Source organism: Pteropus medius, unplaced genomic scaffold, assembly GCF_902729225.1.
Source record: "Pteropus medius unplaced genomic scaffold, Ma_sr-lr_union100, whole genome shotgun sequence".
Lineage (NCBI taxonomy): Eukaryota > Metazoa > Chordata > Mammalia > Chiroptera > Pteropodidae > Pteropus > Pteropus medius.
Window position 1 is genome coordinate 7,327,802 of NW_024352787.1, and position 12,956 is coordinate 7,340,757.

Sequence of the window (12,956 nt, forward strand, 5' to 3'; positions counted from 1 at the left end):
CAGGAAAAAGTGAAAGGGTAAAGAAAAATATATCTTTTCTTAATGGTTCTAATTGAAAACTTAAGAGGTGAATGTGGGGGGGGTTCCTCTTAATAAGAACAAATAAGTCACAGTACTCATGAGTCAATTGAAAACCTTTAGACAAACAGACAATACCAAAATCCGTAACCAAGAATTTTTCATAGTAACAGAAAGAGCAATCGTATGATTTAGTATTAATGATACAAAGAGAGCTTATGGCTGAATAGATAGTAAAAGTTTATCAAATTAAAAGAGTTTTATGAAAGGATGACAAATTATAAAATGTTATAAGGAAGTAAGAGTCTTAATAAAAGGAACAGAGTGATTCCGCTTATCCCTTAAAATACCTTCTATTGTGCTTTAACTCATGATATGCTTCTACAAATCTGAATTTTACCCCGAAAAAGACACCTGGCTCTAAGAATTTTGCTGAGTCTTCGAAACTCAAGCAGATCTATATGTTCCAGAGGGTTTGGTTTTTTTTGTTTTTTTTTAGTCTGTAATTCCTCATAAACTTATGGTTTTTGTTTTTTTTTTTAGAGGGGGGACTTAAAAATAATAGATATTTTCATGTTATTAATATCTAGAGTTAACTCTGCCTGAGAAGATGTGACACTATGTATTTTGACTAAAGACATGCCAAGAAGGTTCGATACTACTATTATGTTTGAAATTCCCCTGGAGGAAGAGAAGCAGGGAAGACAGGGAGGGGTTGCTAACATTTTAAATTCTCTGCGCCCCTCCCATATGATACACTCCGGGGAAGCTATTTTATGTGCATATTAGGGGGACAAAAATCTTCAAATGATTTCAATAAGACCAGGTCTCCCTTTTATTTTTCCCTTTTCCTTTCTGAGAACCCCGTATAGCTAGACAATGGCTTTAAAAATGTAAGTCCTTTGAGATTCAGCCATGTTGTAACTATAGTTCATTCTTTTTATTGCTGAGTAATATTCCATTGCATTGATATAACACAATTTCTTTATCCATTTACATATTGATGAATATTTGAGTTGTTTTTCAAATTTAGGGCTCTTACAAATCAAGCTGCATGTCTTGGTGTGGGCATACGCTTTATTACTGATGGTTACATACCTACAGTTCGGGTTATATAATAGATATAGTTTAACTTTTTAAGAAATTGTTAAACTCTTTTTTCTAGAATGGTTGTATTATTTACATCCCTGTAATCAGTGTACAAGAGTTCCAGTTGCTTTATATTTTTGCCAATACTTGAAAAAGTCATTTTTTTTATTTCAGCCAACCAAATAATTATGTATCAATATTTCATTATAATTTTAATTTACTTTTCCTGATGACTAAAAATGTTGAACATTTTTTCATGTATTTATTAACAACTCATATAGCATCTACATATTATATGATTCTATTTACATAAATTCGAGATGTTGTAAACAAATTTATAATGACCAAAAGCAGATCAGTGGCTGCCTGGGGACAGAAATAGAATAACAAATGATTGCAAATATATAGAGAAAAACTTTTCTGTTTTCTGCTTAACCACTATTCTATTACTACTCTCAATATTTTACTTCTGACACCAGATATGTGGAGTCTTTTTTCCACACCAAGCAATTCTCTGATTCTCTGAAAATCAGCTGAATGTCCTATAATTTAATTCAATTCTGAATATATCTATCTATAGGTAGCATGGGATCCTAGAGGTTAAGAGCTCAGTCTCACAAAACTTCCTCCTCTTCAGATGGCAATCAAAAGTCCAGTTTGTCACCTGTGCCCTGACCAACTTTCTATAACTCAGAGGTTTCCAATTCCCTTTCCTTCATTTCCATCATTTGCTAGAATGGCTCACAGTATTCAAGAAAAAAATTATTTATTAGATTATCAGCTTATTATAAAAGGATATAATTCAGGAATAGCCATATGAAAAAGATGCATAAGGCAAGATATATGGGAGTTGGGTGCAGAGACTCCACGCTCTCTCCAAGAACGCTTCCATATGTTCATCACTCTGGAAGTTTTCCAAACCTATCTTTTGGGATTTTACAAAGGTTTCATTACATGGGCATAATTGATTAAATCGGCCATTGGTGATATTCAACCTCCAGTCCCTCTGGAAAATCGGGGATAGGACTGAAAGTCTCAAACTTCTGAATATATATTTGTTTCCCTTGGTAACTTGCCCCCAATCTGTGATTATCTGGTTGCTTTACAAAAATTACCTCATGACATAAACTTAGGTGGTGGTAAAGGCTTGTTATGAATAATAAGACATTTATTTCTCTTATTACTTAGGAAATTCCAAGTGTTTTAGGAGCTCTGTGCTAAAAACAAGGAGAAAAGCCAAATATATATTTCTTATTATAAATCACAATATCACAAAGGGACACAAGGAAACTTTTTGGAGTTATGGAAGTATTTGCCACCCACATTAAGGTGTATACAAATGTCAAAACTAAGTTGCATACTTTAAATACGTGTAGGTAATTATATTTCAATTATGCCTCCATTAAATAGTAAAAAGTGCAAACATTTTATCATAAGGTGCAGCCATTATTAAATGTATTTCATGGTTTGGTTATTAGCTCTCATGGCAGAACCCTGTATTTTAATGGTATGCAGATTTTCTGAAAGGTTACAAATGCATTACAAGTCAGAGAAGGAATCTCAGCACATTACATCATATGGAGTGACCTGGGAGAAGAGGATGGAAGGAAACTAGACCCTGAAGAGGAGGAGAGTGTCCCAGGTGTTACCAAACTCAAGGATTCATTTTGCTTCTGTGCATCAAAGCCAAAAGAGACATGAACAGGAGTTTGCAGTGAAGAAAATACAGGTTTAAGGAAATAGTGCCAAGCCGGAAGACACAGGTGAGTTAGCACTCAAAGACCTGGCTCCTTGGTGGTCTCTAAGAAATAGGATATATAGGGCAGGGGTCCCCAATCCCTGAGCTGTGGACAGGTACCAGTCTGTGGCCTGTTAGGAAATGGGCTGCACAGCAGGAGGTGAGCGGCAGACAAGTGAAGCTTCATCTGTATTGCAACCGCTCCCCAGCACTAGCATCACCACCTCAGCTCCACCTCAGATCAGGCATTAGATTCTCATAGGAGCACCAGTCCTTGGTGCCAAAAAGGTTGAGGACTGCTGATATAGAGGAAAACTCATTATCAAGCTGAAGGACTTGGGATCATTGGCTCTACTGATGGGTCGGGGCTAGGGTAAGAGGCAGTTGATCATTGCATCAGCTCCTGATGTCAATCATGGCATCATTCTGTCTGATTTCAAGAGGATGCTGGTAGAGTTTTTCCACCTTCATGGGTGTGGAGCTGCAAGATGCTATTCTCAGTTTGACCCAAACTCTGTTTCTGTGGTCAACAGATCTGAGGCTTTGCTCCTAAAACCGTTTGATGCTAGCCTAAGGGCTTAATGATTAAGGGAATGGTCCTGCAGTATGCAGAAGGAGAAGGAAAGAAAAGAAGCAAGTGAGCCCAAAGCCAGTAAATCAAGGAGAAAGAAGAAAAAAAGTCATTTTAAAGAAGTGAAGATTTGCATGGGTACGCAAGGAAGACAGACACAGAAATCAAATAAGGAGATTGGTTGTTCTTTCAAGACAGGGCTCGTCCATCATATTCTGGATAATATATATTGTCTGTATCTAGCGCTCCTTCTCTTACACACCCTTGCTTTTAGATTTAAGACATGTCTTCTGAAGTACACTGATAAAACAGTGAAAAAGTAAACATTGGGAAGGCTACTTTGTTACTGGTTCTTCTGAGCCACCTTGGTTTCAGTTCTTAGGATTTTTAGCTTATGATGAAAAAAAGGCCTGATTGGGATCCCAGTGATAGAAGCCTCACAGCGTCCCTGGCTTCACTTTTTTTGCCCTATAGCTTAACAATAGATATTCCCCAGAGGCTTGACCCAGAGCTTGGAATGTCCTCTGCCATAGAAAGTTACCCTGAAACTTATGATTAATTGCTCTTAGGCTTACTGATCACAATCCTGGTATAGCATTCTTTCCAGACTACTCCCATCTTTGTTCCTGGGTTGCTAACTCTACCAGATGACCACATAGCCAGAGGAACAGCTCTGGAAAGCATGACAGACCATCCCCCCCACACACACACACACCCCAATCATCATGTAGCTCCTGGAACAATGCCCAGATTTTCCCTTAAATACCCTAAGCCAGACTGAGAAGGCAAGGCAGTTCTAAAGGTATTAACCTGCTGCCTTCTCAAATCACCGATGCTCTGACAATAAATGCTTATTCTAAATATCTCAACTCCTGTTTCAGTCTATTGACTGAGTGGCACAGGCAGCATGAGCCCCAGACTCAGTTGCCTTCCGGTTTCAATGAGAAAGCATTTTATGGTGGATTTAAATATTTATATTAAGATTGTGGAAATGAGACAGTGTGTTTTTGGAAAGATTATGAGATCTGGAGGTAGGCCTGTGTTTGATTCTAGCTTCACCAGCTATGTGACACTTGGTAAAATATATCATCTATATAAGCCTCTTTTTATTCAGCTGTAAAATAATATCGATTAAATGATATATGCAAAGCTCCTGTTAGGTTGTTCAGCAAACCTTAGCTTATACCTGTAGGCAACTCTAAAGCTAGGATCTAAAGCTAGGAACATTCTAAAGCTAGGATCAATCTTTTTCTAAATGTTGTGTTTGTTAAGAAAAATATCTAAGATTGCCTTGAATCATAACTTTTTAATTGCTAACAAAAAAGTTACTAGATGGTTTAAATTTTTTTCCTAGTTCTAAAATTCATAGCCTGTGTCCTCAGCAAACAACCATAATTTTTCTTCTGTACATTTAATAATTATACCAAACTCAGAGAATACTTTTTGAAAACAAAGTATCCAATGAAGTAGTGGTGATTGGAACCCAATTAGTAAAATAGCAAACATGGGATGTGTCATATTCACACATACCAAAAAAAAAAAAAACCCCACAACTGAAATAGTCGAGTGATCTTCTAAATGCAAAAATAAGTTCCAACTCATAATAATATCATGTTCTCTTTCATATGGCCAATTACTAACATTACTTTTTACTCATACCCCCAAATTTTATGTGCTGGAAAATTTTAAATGTATCAATTTTCAAGCATTGCTTTCATAAAATTCCTCTTATTATTCTGCATTTTATGAATTATGCTTACTTTTGATACTAAATTAAATTTTATTTGATCTCAAGATTGTCAATATAGGAAATGTCCATATCTGTAGAGAATTTTTATGAGTTAGTTGAGCCAAACTGACAATTACCAGAAGGCAAAATCTCAATGGATTAAGAAAATGCTCCAGAGAACGACAACTTTGCAGTGTATTTTATACATTAGAAAAAAAGGAGGAGATTGTAAGGAGGGCTGCAAAAAGCCATTTGTGGTAGATTAAGGGGGCAGGAGAAAGTACGTGGGAAAATCTCTGGGATTGAATAAAAAGTAAAACGGAGAGACACATAATTCTTTTACATTGGTGGGTACAGGACAGTTAATAATTAACATTTATAGCACATAGAGATGGTATTTGGGGAACAAGATAACAAAGAGTTTTGTGAACTCATGCTCCAGTGTGAGGTTGTACACCTGAGGGGTCTGGATAAAGGGAATTACTCTGACATTCCAAAGGTATATTACCTTAGATACAAAAAGATATCAGACAGGCTTACTTAAGGTAAAGATTAACCCTTTTCAAGGAAGCTACAGGCTTAGGACATAACTATCTGCCTTGACTTGCTTTTAGTTAGGAATTTTTATGTTCAGACCATGCTAGGCGGTTACTTTCACTCTCTGAGTTTGTAAGGCCTGGCATACAAGCCTCCCCTGAACTTGTCAGGTTTAGTATGTGGCCCCTTTTCCATCCACAAGATTTATCTACAACTATCTCATTTTCTAAGAAGCTCTCTAATAACTCTCAAACAGAATTGACAATATAGTTCTTCTAACTAATAAAAACACAGTATAGTAAGGAACAAAACTGGAATCTATGTATTTCACAAAATGCTTTCTGAATGCAAGACCCTAATATTATAGTGAACGTTTTTTCACTACCTTTATACAGTGGACCCTTCAAAGGTCCTTCTTTGTGTTACTTGTCTTGTTTGTAGGTACAGTGAGTGGTTGTGAATATCAGTATGTGCTATTCCCTACTGAAGGGCAAAGTTATGTATTTACAAATAGGGCATTGCCTCAACAAGGCATTGCTTTCTAAGCTCTGTTAAAGATAGACATTTAGGAATCAGAAATACTTAGCTTAAGCTTTCATATTTTATGTCCACTATAGATTTATATTCCTAACATTAAAACAAGTCACAAACCTAGTCAAATGAACATCATACTTCAAATATCAGTAATTGATATCCTCTCCTAATTTACGAAAAAGGTTAAGGCCAACGTAATAGAAAGACTAATATATTGGTTAAAAGCAGAGTTATACAGACCTGGGTTTAAGCCATACCTTTATTGTTCTGAGATGTTTGATAAGTTGCCTAAACATAAAGCCTCAGTTTTACCATAAAACTGTCTGAATTAAATTCCATGCATAAAGCTCTTAAAGTTTCTGGAAGAAAATATATGCTAAATAAATGTCAAAGAAATAATAATCATTTAATGCACTACTTACTATTTTCTACAACCAAAAAAAATCTTTCTCCAAAAGCAACTTCCCACCCTATCTCAGAGTTTATCGATTAGATATGTGCTTCTGTCTTTCAATATTCCACCGTTGTTTTCTTTGTCTTGTGCTCTATCACCTCACTTGCTGCTTTTCTCAATTAACAATCCCTTCTCTTTTAGAGTTCCTTTTCTTTGTACTGACTTTTCTTCTTTGATTACAAACATCTTTCTTACTTTGAGCTATAGCCCTGTCTTTCTTTCAAAATCAAAACAGCTAAATATTACTCTACATTGGCCACCTCTCTGTCTCATATGGCTCAAACCTTTTTACATATTACTACTTTTTTTAATCTACCAAAACTATTCTCTTCAAGGTCACTAATGTTTATCTCCTTTTTGCCACATTTAGTATCCATGTCTCTATTCTTGCTCTTCATGGACTATTTGTAGCACTGACATGCTTTTCATCTTTAGTTTCAGAACACAGCTGTTTTCTTCCCTTCTTCTCTTTCATCTCTCCATTGACTGCTTAAATGTGGATATAGCTTGAATCAGCGTTTGCCTCTTTCCTTTTCGCTCCGTACTGTTAATGATCTTATCTCCATTTTCTCATTATTTTATCACTCATCATTCTTCTTTGAATGAGTCTCAGAGCAACCAATCCCAGCCAGCCATGTTTCATCACACATACAATATAAATCAGGAATTCTACTCCTATTTATATATCCAGGAGAAGCACACATCTACACAAAACTGGAACATAAATGTTCATAGCAGCCTTATTCATAACAGCCAAAAAGTTGAATCAATCCAATGTCCATCAACTGATGAATGGATAAATTAAATATGACATATCTATACAATGAAGTACTATTTCACAATAAAATAAGTAAATAAAGTATTAATACATGCAAAAACATAGACAACCCTTGAAAACACTATGGTAAGTGAAAGAAGCTAAACACAAAAGGTCACATATTACATGGCTTCTTATGTATGAGATATTTAGATTAGGTAAATCTAAGGAGACAGAATGTAGATTAACAGTTGATCAGAATTAAATTGTGGGAGAGAGTGGGAATGCTGATTGACTGCTAATGAGCACATGGTTTCCCTATTAGAAAAAATGTGCTAAAATTAGATTGTGGTAATGAATGCACTCTTATGTGAACATACCAAAAATATTGAATGTACACTTTAAATCAGTGATATGGTTGATATATAAATTGTCTCAATAAAGCAATAAAGCTATTGAAAATAAATTAAATACACACACAAATAAATCACTAGTAAGCATCCAAGTAACCTTTTAGAAAATTGTTTTTACTTGAAATAAAGCATTTCATTTTGAAAGTGTTTCTGGATTAACCCCATTTTCATTTCCAAAGCTAAACTTTGTGATTTTTATTTCTTCCTCCGTTTTGCATAAATATGTATTTCTTATCCAATTAACAGGGCAGTCTTTAAACCCAGAGAACCTAGAGAGAGAATTCTACCATTGACTTTTTTTCTAAAAAAAGTACAGACTAAGGAAACTAATAGAATACCAGATTCATTTTATACTTAATGTAGAAATGGTGCATTATTTCTTTAAAAACTCTGCAGTGACAGCTCAAAGCTTATAACCTTAAGTTTTCTTAATTACAAACTTTCTATCTTTCTAATATAAAAATGGAAAAGATGAAGTTTTGGATGTCTGTAACTATGAATATATGACTGAGTATTTATATGTCTTCTAACAAGGCGATGTATCTATTTGTTGAAGATAAGATGATACCAAGGACAGACTTATTTTTAGATGTAGAAGCCAATTATTCCTTCAAAAACCTGTCCTCTAAGAAGGCAATGTCAGCGCTTTTTTTTAATTTTTTTTTTATTAATGCCATATATGACCTTTGTTTCACCATGCTTTTTACTCCTACAATGAAATAAAAGTAGATTACAGGAAAATGGGACTACTTTTTTCAGAGTGAGTGATCTGTCAGATACACAGTGAAGCTGCTCAATGTCAAACTTAGGTTGTTTTTAATATCTTACCATACACACTGCTAAAGTTAATTCAGTATCAATCAAAATATAGAGGACAGGTTTAGATTTTGTTTAATGGTAAGTATTATTTTCATAGGAAAATCCAGAGTATTTTTTTCTGTCAATAAATCTTATTGAACTACTAAAAGTGTCGAGAAGCCAGAGATCTTGCTTAATCTAGATGATCAGAACTAAGAATGTTAACTCTGTTTCCTGAAATGCGCATTCAAATACTAAAATGCAAAGAAATGGGAAAGAAAAAAAAATAAGATAATTTAGTATACAGAGAATATCTGAATGACACTTAAAAAATAAAATAAAATGTAAGAACCATATACCATATCACTGGAAATACATGATATTTCAGAATAATAGGAAAGTGCTCTTCATTCCCAGACATGGTTGGTGATGTTAAGTTTGAATTTTCACTTCCTTTCATATGAGTGAATGGTTGAATAATTTTTTTAAAGCACCTTGTTTGTTGCTAATTCTTAAAGTTCTCATGTCTAAATATTTTTTTATTCAGAAATATGTTTTCTTAACTTAATGACAAAGTTATTTATGATGTACTGTACATATGAAAAATGCTTTTATTTTATCTAAAAGTTTCTAAAAGTTTTCTTATACTTTATCTCAGTTCCTCCCCAAGGAAATCCCAAATCTTAGGTAGAGCAAATATTGTTATATATAATTTACAAATGAAGAGACTGAGGTTTAGAAAGTTTCCGTAAGTTGTCTCAGATATGTGGTTAGTAAATAAAATGATCAAGAATAACATCAGTCCTTCTGACCATAAACTCTAGTATTCTTTCTAAAAATTTTATTCTGATTTACTTAAGTAGAATATTTTTTTCTTTTTTTCAAATTAGAAGGATATTTACATGCACTTTAGAAAATATTCATATAATGTAAAAATTTATAGAGTTAAAAAGTGAGAATCCCTGAATTTTAAATTCTAGTGCTAACTACTGATAAGTGTTTGGTGTCTATGCTTCATTTTCTTCCCATAATATATACATACTAAGATTTTTAAAAAATAATAATAATTTATGTAGCTGTCTTAGTAAGCCCAGACAACCATAACTAAACACCATAGACTGGGTGGCTTAAACAACAGAAAATTATTTCTCACACACATGGAGGATAGGAAGTCTTAGATTAAGAGGTCAGCAAGGCAGATTTCATTCTCAGGTCTCTCTTGCCTTATGGGACGCCACTATTTATTATGTGCTCACCAGATCTCTACTTTGGGGACCCATGGAGAGAGAAGGGGCATGCTCTCTGGTATCTCTTATTATGAGGGCCCCACTGTCATGTCTTCATCTAACCCTAATTACCTCCTGCAGGCCTTATCTCTAAATACCACAACAGTGGAGGTTAAGGCTTCAATATATGAATTTTGGGTGGACAGAAACATTCAGTTTGTAACAATAACACATTTTTCTGTGAACTATTTTTATAAACTACATTGTAAAATACTCTCTGATAGAATAAACATGTTATATTATTAATTAATTTATTTTATTTTTTTTATTTTTAGACGAGGCAACCCTTGGTTGACCTCACAGATTGCAAGGACGTTGTCAGCTTATGATCCCTTATTTTTGTCATTTTTTACGCCTACAGCATCTGATCTTCCTAGGTGGTCTCCGATCCAAGTACTAACCAGGCCCAACCCTGCTTAGCTTCTGAGATCAGACGGAATTGGGCTTGTTCAGGGTAGTATGGCCGTAGACATTATGCCACGAATTAAATGGCTATATATTAATCTTCGACGTGGAATTAAAATCTATTGAAGTATTACAAAAATAAATATTCTTACAAGTATTGTTGTGTGCTTGAGTTGGCAGTTCATATATCTAACAATGTTGGCAAGTATGAACATTCATTAATTTAAATAGTATTGCTATTAATCTTTTTTATTGTTTCTTGAGAGAAATTATATGATGGAATGAAAACCTTGGGCTTAAATAAATTAATAGCATAAAGAAATTTCACAACTATTATCCTATTTGATTCTTCTAAGGACTATGTAAAATAAACAGAGTAAACACACTTAACCTTATTTTTACATATTAGGAAGTCATGGCATAGAGCATTAGAAATTACTCATCTAAATTCACATTTGATTAAGGACCAGAATTAGAATTCAAGCCCAGGTCTATAGGAGTCAGTGGCTAATATTTATTTTCTCTGATACACTCACAGAAACTAGAAAGGGCCATGTGGAAAGTATGTGCTGCTCTCTTTGAACCTAGAGCTCTGTTACTTCTGGGACTCTCTTTAGACACTTTTGTACCTATTTATCTACTCTAACTTTTTCTCTTTAAGGCATTTTTCCTCAGGTGCACTTCAGATTCAGATTTGGCACCTTCCTAATTTTGTGTCCATTTCCTTGGACTTAACACTCTAGATTGTGCCTTTACACTTAGCAAGAAGAGAAACTTTGAGAATGAGAAATTTCCACAGAAAACATAAAAGGCTCATATCCTAGTTCTGCTACATAGATATGGTTTCTTCATAATTTAATGAAATGTTCAAAGTTGTAGAAAAGACTAGGGATAAATATGTATAATAAATATCTATAAAAGACTAGGGATAAATATATATAATAAATATCTAATAAAAAAAACCTTCAGTCAATGGAAGATGTAAAAGAATATCTGTTTCTGACTATGCTGATAGTTCTGTTTATTTTGTTTGTTTTATCTTCAGAAGTCATTTCACCTCTGTCTATAGCTGTCATTTTAACAAAATAAAACTTGTAACAAAAACAAAAACTCACTCTAATGAGCAGTAATTCAATTAATATGGCCTGGGGGGAAAAAAAAACAAAAAACTGGAGCATGACAAAGAGTATTGTCACAATTTGTGTTGCTAAGAGACACCAAAAGTTTCATCAAGGAAATGACCAAGACAAATCTTATACCTAAAATATTACATTGATTAATATGTGCAAAAATGGAAAAAATCAAAGAAAATTTGTAATGAGGCATTAATCAGAAAATATCAGCATTTTAAGAATGAGATTTGAGGATAAAGTACATAACAACTTGTATGGTGTGCCTCACAAGTCATTAAATATGCCCCTCGTCTCCCAAACTTTCTCACAATCTCTGATATTTTCTTGCCTTTTTTCACTTTCTCATAGTGACTGAATTATCATCAACTGAATATTATTAAAGTTAAAGTGTTGTATTTTAAAACACAAATTTTTCTCAAAGGATTTGGATGTGGGTGTGGGTTATCAGCTATTCATACTTCTGGTATCAATTAGTATAATTGCTTTCCTTTTAGATCCAGCTGATGTCCAATTCAGTGTAGGATTGTCAGTCTGAGTAGAGAGAGGTTTAGCACAGAGTGCTTTAATGGAGGCAGAGAAGGTGGTCGTGTATGGATCCTTGGTGTATCATGAAGCTTTGGACAGTAAGAGGACACTGAGTCCAAGAGCAGAGAAGAGAAGAGTGTTCTAAGGTGTCTGGGTCAGTGACAAATAGGGGCGAAGCCAAAGATTCACTGATGTCTTTCCAGGGGACCGGTCCTTGAGGGGACAAGTAAGGTGTAAAATAAACATTTTAATCTACAATCTTTTGACTTCTACAAAACAATATTGAAGTTTCCTAATTACCAGTTCATAGATCTATACATCTCATGCTTCAGAGATCTTATCTTTCTGTGCTCCTCACTACAGCCCAGAGCTTCTTCCCCCGTGACTCAGCCTACTCTTTCCCTTGCTCTCTCTCTCTGGTTTCTACTCTCTTATGTATGGACAAACTAATGTAGGCATTAACAGTTCACACATACTCATTATCCTACCGGCTCAAGGCTTTTTGCCACATTATTCTTCACTACTAAACTCCAAACAAAAGGCTAAATATGGAATTCACAAATCATTGAGCAGACCTATTTATACTTTCTCCAGAAAAGGACATCACACCAATATCAAGACCAAACCGATTTTAAAAAGCCATATCTTAATAAAATTGCTCAGCTGTCTGATTCACAGTTTATTATTCTGATTATTGAAGATGATTCTTGGATTCCAAAACAGATTCACAAATAAATATGCCCATTCTTTCCACCTAGCAGAAACAGTCTATGCTTGCAGTCTTCCAAATGTAGATAGATAAGTATATTCAGATTGACATAGATGAGTTTATTCTTTCACAGAGTTATTATTTTCTGCTATAAAGAATTTTTCGATTACCATACTAAGCTCATGCCATTGTCATTGTGGATCCATACCAGAACATTGTCAAGGCCTCACATTTCTTGATAGAATCCAGATTAATATATT

The 12,956-nt window shown here is 34.4% G+C and overlaps 1 protein-coding gene and 1 pseudogene across 1 annotated transcript in view; both read right to left on the minus strand.

Annotated features, from left to right (window-relative positions):
* CD36 (CD36 molecule (CD36 blood group)) overlaps positions 1-12,956 on the minus strand; it is a 265,165-nt gene that overhangs the window by 211,389 nt on the left and 40,820 nt on the right. The window lies entirely within an intron of this gene.
* LOC120591980 (uncharacterized) lies at positions 10,277-10,395 on the minus strand (annotated as a pseudogene).